The 13,212-nt window shown below is 43.0% G+C and overlaps 1 protein-coding gene across 1 annotated transcript in view; it reads left to right on the top strand.

Annotated features, from left to right (window-relative positions):
- LOC144828174 (uncharacterized) overlaps positions 1–13,212 on the top strand; it is a 418,953-nt gene that overhangs the window by 37,384 nt on the left and 368,357 nt on the right. The window lies entirely within an intron of this gene.

Below are 13,212 nucleotides of genomic sequence, written 5' to 3'. Positions count from 1 at the left end.
AAAGTTAGATTTCTTCACTAGATTGACTTCGGCAATGTTTTTCTCCGCGAGTTCTTTCACTCCAAGCTTCATATTCTCAAAACGATGAGCGATATCCAATGCTTTGTCTAAGGTCAAATCCTCTGTATCTAATAGTTTCCCTTGTAGCTTGACATCAGCAATTTTGTGAACCATTTGATCACGTAGCATCTGATCATGAAAGGTTGAATATTTACATTTGGATGCTAAAACTCTTAAGTCATTCACAAATGAGTCAACGGATTCACTTGGTAATTGACCCCTACTCAAGAACTTGTGACGGGCAACTACAATGTTGACTTTTTTAATATACTGTTTATCTAATTGTTTTATCGCTTCTTCAAAAACGTCAATCGTACTATCCGAAGTAGATACACCATCTGCAGACAAGGGTAAATGACTCAAGACATGTCTTCCTTCAGCACCCAAACAGTGTTTTAAAATGGCTAGTTTGCGTTTGTCAGTATAGTCATCTCCTCCTATAGCTTCAATGTAAGCATGAAAGCCTTCTTTCCACCTTTTCCATTCTAGTATTGGTTCACCTGGATTAGGCAGAAATGGTGGTGGTGCTGAAAAACTTTCCATAATTATGAATAAAGTATTAAAACACTTACTCTGTTGTGTCTTTCTTTTAAAATAAATGTTGTTGTTATTTATTTATTTATTTATTTATTTATTTATTTTTTATTTTTTTTATGCGAATTTAAAACGAATTTATATCTTGAAGGACATTATAATTTTTTTTCTTTGAATGAATGTCAAGGATTGGTGCTCAAATTCAGTTTATGTCGCAGATTGGAGTGTGAATTCGTTTTGGCTCGAGTAAATCACTTAATTGCGCGATGTCCGTTGATTCTGAGTGCTTTGTGTGGGATTTCTTCCCAAAAGATGGCCGCCGTGCGTGAGGTGACGTTATGACGTCACACGCATGCGCATTAGCTCGAGCAGTTGGCTTTATGCTCGCGTAGATGTCGGCTCGCATGCATGCAGGCTCGCGTAGACGTTGTCACGCGCTTGCGCATGCGCATAGGCTCGAGCAGCGCGACTCACCAGGGATTGTGAATTAGTTTTAAATTCGTCAGCTTCCTCCCACACAAGCCTCTAATTGCGGCGGTTTCATTATCCAGACGCTAATACCTTCGGGAACACAGCGCTGCCATCGCCTTGAAGTTTACTCGTCAGTTCGTGATCCTCCGCATCAGACGAGGTGTGATGATGCAGGTAGGGACTCCAGGTTGAATTAGGGACGTAGCCCAATCGTCGCCAGTGAAGTAATGATGGTTCTTGATACTGGATAATTGTGATTAGATGATTTATTGTAGAGCAGAGTAAATCATGTCTTAACAGGCAACCTGGGTCGTAACTGTCATCCCATGGAATCCGGAGCACAGCAGTGTTCCTGATTCCATGCATGACACACAACACCACACATGGTGGATGGCACGGCCCGGCTGGGTCAGGAGACGGGTGACACAGAAAGATGTAGTAAGAGGGAGGCAGTACTGGAGAATATTGAGACGATACACACAAACTAGTAATCTGACGGAGACAGCACACCTAAACACCGTGACTCTTAGCGAGATGCATAATGAGAGCTGGCGGGTTAGAGAATACTTTCCCGCAACCCTGCACGGTATAGAGAACGTTGCTTTGCCCTCCCATGTCAAGTGGTAATGGACGGCTTCACAATGTCCCAATGCTCGCAGGGGAAATCGGCCTGAACCCACCAGCTACCGCTCTTAGATATCCTTGTGGCAGTAGAGACTTCGGCAGCTGAGCTGCAATGTTGCTGCCCGACGGACAAGCAGCCCCAAAACACTCAGCAACAACACCGCTGTCATTTCCGGGGTGAGCTAGCTGCAAGTGAAGTAACGATAGAAGCCCAGCTATCCGAAGAACAAGCATATAGGTACAATCAAAGGACGCGCCCCAGGGGATATGAGGGAAAGAGGCTCAGCTATCATGGAAGCCCCGTAGCCCGATCCTCGGCCACCGATCTATCAAGGCCGAGGAGGCCCCGCAGCACAGTGACATCCTGAGAGCCGTTCTTAAGAACCGCATCACTCACCTCTTACCCGGTGTCATAGCATGTCTGTGTAGAGGGTCGCATAACCACCCCTAGCATCGCTGAGCTGAGAACTGCACATTCGTGTGGGGAGGAGACCTGGGAGGGGCTAGGGCTGGCCGCGCATGCGCTGTAAATGTTACATTTCGTGTGCACTGTGGCACGAGCGTGCGAATGGTGTATGCAGCACCTGTTCCTTTCCGGGGCTCCCGTGAGGAAGAGGGAGCCCTGGCACCAAAGAGGAAGAAGATAGCAGTGCGGGGCTCCCATGCCTAAGGAGGAAGCCCCGCATTGTGCTGCTAGAAATTTGGAGGAGCTGGAGATTGATAGCAGCCAGCCGCCACACCGGGTGAGTTTGCACGTTTCCTCTTTTGGAGGGGGGGCTTGGTCGGGAGGGGGGCCGGTCTTAGTGGCGCGAGGAAAACACAATTGTGCTGGTGTGAAAGGAGCACTTCTGTGCGCGGTGATGGGCTGTGGAGCCGACGGCGAGGGGGGAGGGAAAGTGAAAGTAAGCAGGAGGCTTGCAGGGGAGACAGAAGATGGGCACAGTTTACGTGGTGAACGTGCGCTTGCCCGAGCTCCAGCCTGCACATGCCCATCTCCTGTCGCCCTTGCAAGCCCTTGAAAGCAGAGTCGACAACTATGGTCTTGCTGGCGACAGCGCTTTCGCGCTGTATCGCCAGGTGCGAGACCTAAAACATATACAAGTTATCTGGAGCATGAGGGAGGGTGGAGGGTGAGGGTTCGCGACAGGGGTGCAAGAGAAAAACAAATAAGTTTATGTGGGGCTGGAAAGGGGAGTCATCCACAGGATCACGGAGGGAGAGGGCGGGGAGGGAAAGGAGACAGTGGAGAGACAGGGAAAAAAACAATGTCTAATGTCTGGCTGGATAGGTGATGGCTAAGGGGGTGAGACCAAAGTCAATCTCCTCTATAGCTGCCAATACAGCTCCACCGGGCACGGCCCTGATGCTCGGGCACCACTGTCAGTATAACATATGAGGTTTCTGCCAGAGGGCATTGTCAAAGTTCCTCACATTGTGAGTCATAAATTATTTTCTGACTCAGAAAATACACTTTGCCACTGATTTCATTTTGGTTGGAGACGGGGCAGTGAAAGGTGCTTCTTTTTACTCCCGTTCCCTTCCTCCTACCGAAATAAAGAGTGCTTTGTGACCGGAATTAGATGAATTAGACACTTTTCAAAAAACACATATCTACTTTACCTCCCATGATGAAGCATACACAAACTTACTCCCAGGGCTTTCTAAGAAAATTAATAATCTTTCAACCTATTAAGTGTACGCTGGATGACTCTAAAACCCTGACCTACTACATTCTCACAACAAGCATTGGCAATGCCAATAGGTCTAGCTTATGAATGCACTGTCAAGCTAGACCTACAAATCCATGTATGTTAATAAATAACCTCATCCCATCTGTGCCCCCAAAAGGTCAAGCTTGGAAGCTGGATACATAAATAAAATGATTAAGCACACAACTTCTGCTCAATTAAAACATGTACTCATAGCTTTTAACATGTGAGCGGAGTCAAAGTCCGTCTTCTGGTAATACTCACATAATTGCCTGGTGACAGCTGCGGTGTCAATCCAGACCATAAGCAGAGATTCATGTAAAAGGTCTCTGGGATTTATGGCTGATCCTCTGAGGGAACCATATATATGCTCAGGAGCTAACCGTATATGTGTGAGATCCAGATGCACTGAAGACTTATACATATTTTAAGTATCTAAGGATCGGGCAGAGCATGCATGGTTGATGCTCTCTTACTGGACTCTTGCATGCCAGGCATGTGTCTGGCAGTTTGAGGTCCTGGTGGTGCCACGGAAATGAGGCGATGGGATCAAGAGGCATCTGCATGCTATGAGAGGAGGAGCCTCCATGACCATAAAGGACAAGACAGTACATTGGTCCCTAAGGACTAGCAAGTGGCAAGATGGCAGGAGGTAGTGTCGTCCAGCACCTGAGAGAGGGCACCAGGGCATGTCCAATTTGTGAACAGCCGGATGTTTGAGTTTGTTGTGGTGAATCAGAACAGAGCGGGTGTGGCTGGGGGAGCCCCTGTGAGTTATGGCGGGTGGTAGCAGGCTTGACGATAGGACTTGCTGTTTTATGAAGGAGAGCGAAAAAATAATAGAAGAGCAGTGGAAAATATGACAGGGAAGGGTACAAGGAGTACAAAACAAGGTGGCATATGTATAAAGAAGTGGCAGAGTGCGGATTAGCTCTAAAATGACTAACGCCGTGCTCCGTCTTTTTAGAAACGCAGTGATGTGCCGTATTTACAATAATATCGTGCCCCCCTGCATTTCTCCTTGTGCTGAGGCTAAATTCAGCACCTAGCGGCAATGCAGGCACCCATGCACCATAGTGCTAGGGTGCCTGCGCTGAAGAAATCAATGTTTTTGTACAGGAAGGTGTCCCTTCCTGCACATAAATAATCCAGAATAGCAATTTGTGACTCCTATGTGCGTGCATTGTGCAGCACGCAGCACACATGGAAGTTGCAAATCGTCATTTTTTTAAATGATTGTTTAAGTGCAGGAAAGGACACCTTTCGGCACATAGACAATCATTCATGGCAATTCGCTGTTTCTATGTGAGCTGCACAATGCAGCACACATAGAAACAGCAAAAACGAGGAGAAATAACTAATTTCTCCTCATTTTGCCATGTTAAGACCAGGTTTTCCCTGGTCTTAATTTTGGATCTGCCTCCTATTTACACCATCCTTGTAAATTGGGGGCAGCATCAAAATCAATAGGCCTTGTGATGGAACCGCCACCACGACACCCATTGCACGCCCCTTTCATGCTAAGTGTAGCTTGAAAGGGGGCCTCTATTTACTAGGTGGTGTTAAGCCATGTTAAGTGGATTAACGCCGCCTTGTAATTTAGGCAAAAGGTTTATCGCCACAGGAACGTCACTAAAAGTGACGTCCCTGCGGTAATAGGGCCTTGTAAAGGTCTTTTTTTTAACCTTAAATCAAGGACCAATAGGCCACTGAGATATGGGGAACTGCAGGGATGAGTGAATTAGCCAAGGGCCAGTAGGAAATAATAGGAGCGCTGGATGCCATATTCAAAACCCTGAAGAAGGTGATACAGTTCACCATTGCCACTGAGACCAGTTTAGAGTCAATGGAGAGGTAGAGGTTCAGAGATATTGTGTCAAAATGGGCGTTCTGGAGAATATAATGAGGGTAACCTCCACAAATTAGCAATCCTAATTCTGGGCCGAAATCTCCTACACAATCTAATCAACTGCGGTTCTGTGGATTGGTGGAATTGCTCTGTCTTAAACAGAATTTATAAGTATTTGAAATCCGCAACTATGGTGGATTTTCTACATTTGTAAACACAAGCACATGTTTCAGAACGTGATGATTTAAGGAGATTGGAGGTGGCACTACAAATTTCAGTGAGACCTCACAAGCACATCATCCTAGGTAGATTGCAAAAATATTTTGCAGGCAGGCTTCCAGCCTGGAACCAAATGTAACTACTCTTGTAAAAAGCAGTAGAAAGTGGACTTCTATGGTGGGTCGCAAGGAGAACACCCCAATATACCACAGTAGAGTAGATGATGCGTTTCTGCACAGGGAAAGTATTTTTCATGTAGAGATAAAATAGGATCAAGTGTTCAATTGTACATTTCTACATGCTGTAGTGAAGCAGAATTTTTCACCTGGTGCAATTACTGCTTGAGAACAATTTTCAAATTGGAGTTCTACAAAAAAGCTATGACTGTTGAAGGTTTGCAGCACCAGGATACCCTATTGGGTAATAGTACACTTTATAAATACATATGACATACCATATTTCTGAAAGTCTTTGTAAACTCCTTGATAATACCAAATATATTCCAAATGTAGGCGCGACCCATAGGGATTAGGTCTTGGACTTTTAGAATTTGAGTTTTGTGATTTGGGCCTTTATTTGTAATGTAGTACTCAGCAGAAACCCAGGTTGCTAGACCAGGGGTGCATAACACACTAATTTAGAATATTTGGTTTTATAAGTATTTTTTTATCACAGAGCCCGTTTGCTAAAAGTGTGTGTTTGTTTCTGTTTTCAATTCTGACCTTGTCAGTTATGGAAAAGCTTATATCATGAAAATGTAATTCTAATGGAAAACCAATAGACCTCTTAGTGTGTGTGTGCATGTGTAAATAAAACAACCGGCACTCCATTCTAAGTGTTACACCTGAGAGATGATGAATACATACATGTTTTATGCAGTGTTTCATTGATAAAAGTCAAGAACACTGATGCATAAACCTCTGCTCAGAAAACAGGGCTTTTAAATGTCAGTGCACCTAATACGAAGGCTGTGTAGTCTTAAATCAAACTCATGGCTCTTTCATTCCCTATCAGACAAAACCTGCCTTTTAGCTCACAATTGCAGATTCCTGCTTCTACCTTTACTAAGATTTTATTGCCTTTCTCTTCCTATTTCTTGTATTTACTGTGCGATATCCAGCCTTGAGCCAACCTTAGCTAAAGTAGACTTCCTTTTAAGATTTCTTCCTTGTTGTGTGAATCTCTGTTTCAGAAGCAGCTGAAGCAGCAATGTTAGACAATGTATCTATTGGTTTTTGTTCTCATGAGAATGTTTACTTTCATAAAATCCTTTTAGCATGCAGTAACATGCACCTGTGGAAAACAATGGAGAACTTCTTGGACTGAATGCATCTCATTATGTTGCAGATAACTGTTACTCTGAAAGAGCTTTAGTATGAGTTCTTAGAGCCTTAGCTTGAGAAACTAATTAATTGTCCTTATCTGTTTGCACTTTAACGTGATTGGTTCTCTTTATGGGAATCATGTGTATGTATAGTGAAATAAAAGAACATGTATGACTTAAGTTGATTCAATGTGGATACGGGCTCATACCCTTTCTTATTGGCTTGCATAAACGTCTTTGCCTGTAGAATCCCCCTCACCATTGGACGCAAGCAGATGCTTGCTATTGCCTTTCAGAGGCTTTCCGCTATAGTCAATACTAATTTCTTCCCAAATTTCCCTGACTTTTTCCTAACTTAGCAGTGTAAGGTACTCCCATTATGGGAAAACTGATCTTGCTTGAATTTTACTTTTCGAGACAACTTATAACAGTTTGGATTGCTTTGAATATATTGACTAATGCATTTAAGTTTTGCCTATAGAATTACAGTTAATTCTGTTGATTTGAGTTTTCAACGTTGCAAATCTTTTAATAAAACTTTATGGTTTGACACTTAATCACTCTTTGTCTTCTTTGTGGGTTCTAAGGTGATTCACGTTAGTGAAATATATTGATTTTGTTGTGAACCTCAGTGTGAATGAAAGATTCTTCAAAAGGCACTTGTTGAACCCAAATTTGCACCAGAACTTTACAGAGCAAAGCACCCCAACACCCTGCATGTATTTTTCCCTTTGTTGCTCATGGTCAATGTTTGATAAGGAAAAATAAGTACAGCCCCACCTGTTACAAGCGGCTCAAATTAAGCACTTGTTTAATGTTCTTTTTTTAAAGTCTAGTAAAGTATTGAATATAAAATGAAAATTGCTTAGCTTTCCAATTTGTTGATATGGAATGAAATTCTATCTTGTTCCTTTCCATATACTTTAGGGAGCATTGGGACACCTAAAAAGTCAATTAAGAGTGTCATCGGTTTTATGCCGGGTGCTTTTGTGTGACTGAGAGAAAGTTGCAGTCTCAGACTTCTTCTCTGGCCATATAAATCATTTATTAATATACGAGTCAGGTATCCATAATAAAAAATGTAAGCAAATATGTTTTGATTCATTGTCATAACATATTTAAGGATGGAATAGGATTAAATGTCAGCTACCCAACATTGGGTATGAAGAGGTCAACACTGATGACTCCCCGTTTACCACCAGGCACCGTTAAATGGAATAAAAGCACGGTCTGCAGAGGACTTTGGTCATCATTCAAAAACATTCTACACCAGATAAACAATTTATATAAACAATTTCTATCCAACATCCCTAAAAGTACCTCTTTTAACATCTGAATGCATTTAGACGGCACCTCTGACCTGAGGGTGGAGGTGTTATAAAAAACATTTGCATACACTTATCTCTCTCTTAAACTAACTAAACAGCTACCTTTAAAAAAAAAAATCAACAAACTGTAATCGTTATCCACTACAACTAACTGAAGAACATCGATAACATAGACTTCCCACTAAAATCCCTCCTTCTCTTCCTCACCAGTCATTCTATATCCCAACTTCTGAAAAACTATTATCATGGTGCATCACCACATATGGTCAAGGTCCTCTCTCAGAACATGCCTTCTCACTTGCCTGAAAGAGGTCACAGCAGCTCCATTCTTAGGCATCATAACTTTAGTGTTTACTTGCTCACTTAGGGTCAGATGTACAACGCATGTTACTGGTCGCAAACGGCCCATTGGGCCATTTGGGACCGGTAAATTTAATTTTCCTATGTACCAACCCTATTTTGCAAGTGAGCAAACTATAACTGACTCACAAAATAGGGTTTGCATGTCGTTATTAGGAAAAGGTGTGTAAAGGGCGTCCCTTCTTAATAGCGAGTCGCACTGGTATGTAGGATTGTTTTGAACTGGGAATGTGGTTGCAAAATATTTGCAGTTTACCACCAATTTCAAATTGGTGGTAAGCAATTCACAAACTGGAAGGGGTCATCTTTGTGAATGGGGGCACCAACATTTGTGGTCTCAATGGCAACTGTCCACTCTAAAAAATGTAAAAGAAAACTTTTTATTTTTATCTTTGAAATGCATCCCGGTTTCTTCTAAGGAAAATGGGCTGCATTTCTAAAAAATTAAAAATAAATGCTTTATTTAAAAAGCAGTCACAGACATGGTGGTCTGCTGAACCTGGTGTTATGCTGAACCCAGCAAGCCACTATCCCTGTGAGAGCCAGCCATTCCTAAGGGGTTGCAAATTGCAGCCTGCCTCCTGAATATTAATGAGGTAGGTCACTTGCGACCCATTTGGGAATAGCAAACAGTGTCTGAGACACTGTTGTACATCAGGTTTTGACATTAGCAAATTGCGAGTCACTAAAAATCGCAATTTGCGAGTCGCAAAACCTGATGGCTGTACATGTGGCCCTCAGTTCATAGACTGTTGCAGTGGCATTAGAAACAGCACTCATAATAACAACACCTCCCTTGAAATAAATGCTTTACTTGATCGTTCACACTCCAAACAATGTTTGACGTACCTCTGACATACCATACCTTGTGGTGGTTGCTAACAAAATGAAGTGATGGGGCAGCGCACGGGGTGGAATGACTTACCTACCGCTGCCGGAGTTCAGGATTGACGACGTCCCAGACACCCAAACCAATCCTGATGCTGCTCTCATGCTATTACCCAGCATGAGAGTAAGACCAGAATTGGCTAAGGGGGCTGAACTAATACTTGATCAGGCACTGGGAGTCTGTGACTTTTCTCCACCCGGCTGTGCAACAAGCTTGCTTGGCAAAATGTCCGTTTGGCTGACCTAAGATGGCCTGCTAAACTGGCGTGCACTTACAGTGCACAGGTCTCCTCCTGCCTGCTGCCATATTAGACAAAGGCCCCGGCACACCCTAGACTCGGGCCACTCAGCTGAGCCAGGGAAAAATAAAATGATAATGAATAGTTTCTGAGATGGTCTGATGGTAAAGGAGTTAAGAGGAAAGCCCAAGTGGGGAAGAGGAAAAGAGGGTAGAGCAGTGTGAAAGCTAAAAGACTTTTTCCTAGTTCACCCCAAGGAGAGCGCACTTTGAGAGAAGACACGGACGCTCTGCAGATGGGTGAGGGTTTGTGCGCCCAGTTGATGAAATGTCTAAAGTTATGCTCACATTACTCACCACTGCCCTCACCACTGCCCTGGGTCCCCTATCAGCAAGATTGGCCAACATTGAAGAGTCAATTACTTCAATGAGGCAATTGTTGGGGGAGGAGAGGAATACTATGATACAATCAGCTCCAAGGGAGGAGTGCTGCAAAAAGGGTATATTGGGGAAGCAGGCTTTGAATGAGCCTACTCCAAGGGGGTTCTGCTCACTCGGGGTGGCTGCACCTAGTGCTCAAGAGAACGTACCTCTTCCTACCACGGGTTGGCAATGCATGGATAGTAGAAGGGAGAAATGCCCACCAAACAATCCTAAAGGTTCCGGGTCTATATGCAGGGCCCAAGCATACCCCCAAATCGAATGGGCAATCATCTCATAAGGCCCATGTCATTAACAATCTTGAACTCCTGCGACAAGCTATCCCGTATGTGATGGTCCTAAAGGGTGTACCCCCATTCAGCCAAGATACAAGGGAAGTTCATGCCCAACTCCTGAATAAAGTTGTGCACTGGGTTAATGACAAAATTGAGAGTCGGTCGCTTTCGCATCAGCAAGTCAACCTCGTATGGAGGGTTGAATGGGTGGGCTCTTCTCCAAAACCTGACCATGAGAATTGTATTTTCATAAATTTTAAGTATAGATCAGTTACTAAGGATTTATTGTCTAGGATTCATTTCTCAGGACGACCGCCCATGACTACCTTCGAGTTTCTTTTATAGACTCCAGAGAATAGTGTCTATTTCCCCTGCCGGCATTCCCCAGCATATATTCGCCTTCTCACACAAGGATTCGCAAGATTGACTCCCCAACTTTGCCACTTTCCCTTGGCAATTTTTGATACATAACAATAGCCACACCATTGAAGCTCCCAGTCCAGCTATAGCTAAGGAACACAAGGACACAATAGTTACTACCTGGAGCACTGTGGGCATTGCCAACAAAATGGAATCAGTGGATTGGGCAACATATGTAGAGTCTGCACACATTGTGTGCTTACAATAAACATTGTCATTAAATATTCTAGATCAGGATGGCTTTGTAGCTTTTAATTCTCCAGCTATTGCTTTGAATAGGGGTAGGCCTCAGAGGGGGATTGGGGACTTTTGTTTCATCAAGTTTAGTTCCTGGAATTAAGAAGAGTTTCTTTAAGTCTCTCTATAATCAATTTATGACTTTCATATTAGGCACAAACCTGGCCATCACGGTTATACATTTCTATATTAATAGTTTTGATTCATCAAAGGTGGTAAGCACACTTGAAACACATTTAGAGCTTTTTATTGACCAGAATTATTTTATAATTTGGGTAGGGGACTTCAATATCTCAGAATGCCCTTTTATGCCCAAACGATAATGTGGGTATAATAATCTTGGTGGGAATACCATAGCACACTTCCTACATACATACATTGAAGATGAAACTAGCCAAACATTGCAGGGCCAGTGATCACCACCTTTAATCTATGTTTATGAGGAGAGGAAAAAGTGGTTATATTGAACTAAGCTGATGGTGTTATCTTCCCAAAAAAAAGCTAGGATAGTACATATAACCCTTAATGGGTCCCCGCTAGAGGTGGTGGAGGAATTTGACTACTTGGGAGTCAGGATTAACAGCAGAATGAAATGGGACTCCCACGTGGCCAAAATGCTCCTAAACCTCAAAAGAGATTCTGGAGCAATTTTGAGGAATCAGCGCATGTCAGTCAGCAGGCCCATAGCTCCAGCCCTAGCTGTCTATGAAGGCAAGGCCCTGGCTTCAGCGGTCTACGGTTCTGAACAATGGGGCTGCGAAAAAATTAAGGATCTGACAAGAGCTGAGAACAAGTTTGTCAGGGACTTAGTTTCCCTTCCTCACTCAACACCTTTGAAACCCCTTTTTATTGATACGGGCAAACGCCCAATTGCATACATAGTACGCCTCCGACCCTTGCTGTTCTGGGTGTGCCTGAGAAGGACACCAGAACTGGAAAACTATGCCAAGGTCCCGGATGAATTGATTGTCCTGAATAGCTCAAACAAGATACAGTGGCTTAATAAACTGAGGCAGCTGATCGTGAGCTTAGGAATGGGCGAATTTTGGGATTCCCAGCCCCCCTTCCCCCCCCCCCCTCCACACACAAGCAAATTGTCAAAAGAATTTATTGGGAGTGGGTACAGGCCGAGGATTTAAAGAGCATTAAGTGGGGGGTGCTTACTACCAAATTCCTAGAACATAAGCCCACCAGAAAGCTAGAGCCCTTTCTAGACTATATTCAAATCTCAAGAGATAGATCTCTCTACCTGAAAATGAGATACGGCATTCTCCCTCTTAATAAATTTATAGAGAGGTGGAAAAGAATGAGGGACCATTGCCTCACCTGCCCAGGATGTCCATGTTTGAATGAATCCCTACCCCACTTCTTTTTTGCTTGCAAGGCATACAAGAGGCCAAGAACAAGGTGGCTAAAACCAGTATGCAGGGAGTTGGGCGTAAGAGACTTTAGGAGAGCCCTACATATCCTTCTAACAGATACTTCATCTCGGTATATTGTATGTGGGGTTGCAAAGTTTCTTGACAGTGCTTGGTTTATACGCACAAGGCTGCTAAATGAAAACAAAAAGTAGATCATGCCTCAACTTTTAACTTATATGTATATTACTGTGATTGCACTTTACCCCCTTGTAACCATTTTTTTAAAATTGTAAATAGCTTTTTATCGTTTTTATGCTAAGAAATAGCTAGAATATTTCTTACAAGTAACATTTTATGTCTGGAAATGTCTATACTTTTATGATATGAATATATCGAATAAAGTAATATGACATAAAGGTTATATTGACCATAGTCTTATCACAGATTCCAGCAGGGGAACCATCTAATATCTACAGGTGGGAATCCTACTTTATTAGTGATCATAACCCAGTGATTTTAAATTTAAATTTAAGATCCCAGACTCAGGGGAAATTACTACTAATGTCCCTGTAGGTCGAAATGGTGTTAAAATTAAATGGGAAGGTTTAAGCTCCATTAACTTCCTAAATAATTTGATGTTTAAGAACCTGGACTAAATGTTGATAAGGTTACCATCATAACCTAACCACAGGGAGACACAGGATGCCCCTACTACAATATCAAACTTCATTAGTCAATCACTGACAATGAGCTCTAAATCCCGCAGGAAGGAAAGGAGGAGCTGGTTTGATACTGAATGCACAAAGGCCAGGAGTAAAATGAATAAAATCTTAAATCAAAACCCTAAGGACACTAAGGCAGTTCGGGCAGCTAC

This window comes from Lissotriton helveticus, chromosome 4_1 (assembly GCF_964261635.1).
Source record: "Lissotriton helveticus chromosome 4_1, aLisHel1.1, whole genome shotgun sequence".
NCBI lineage: Eukaryota > Metazoa > Chordata > Amphibia > Caudata > Salamandridae > Lissotriton > Lissotriton helveticus.
The sequence above is the reverse complement of the archived record's forward strand: the minus strand, read 5'-3'. Positions and strand labels throughout refer to the sequence as shown.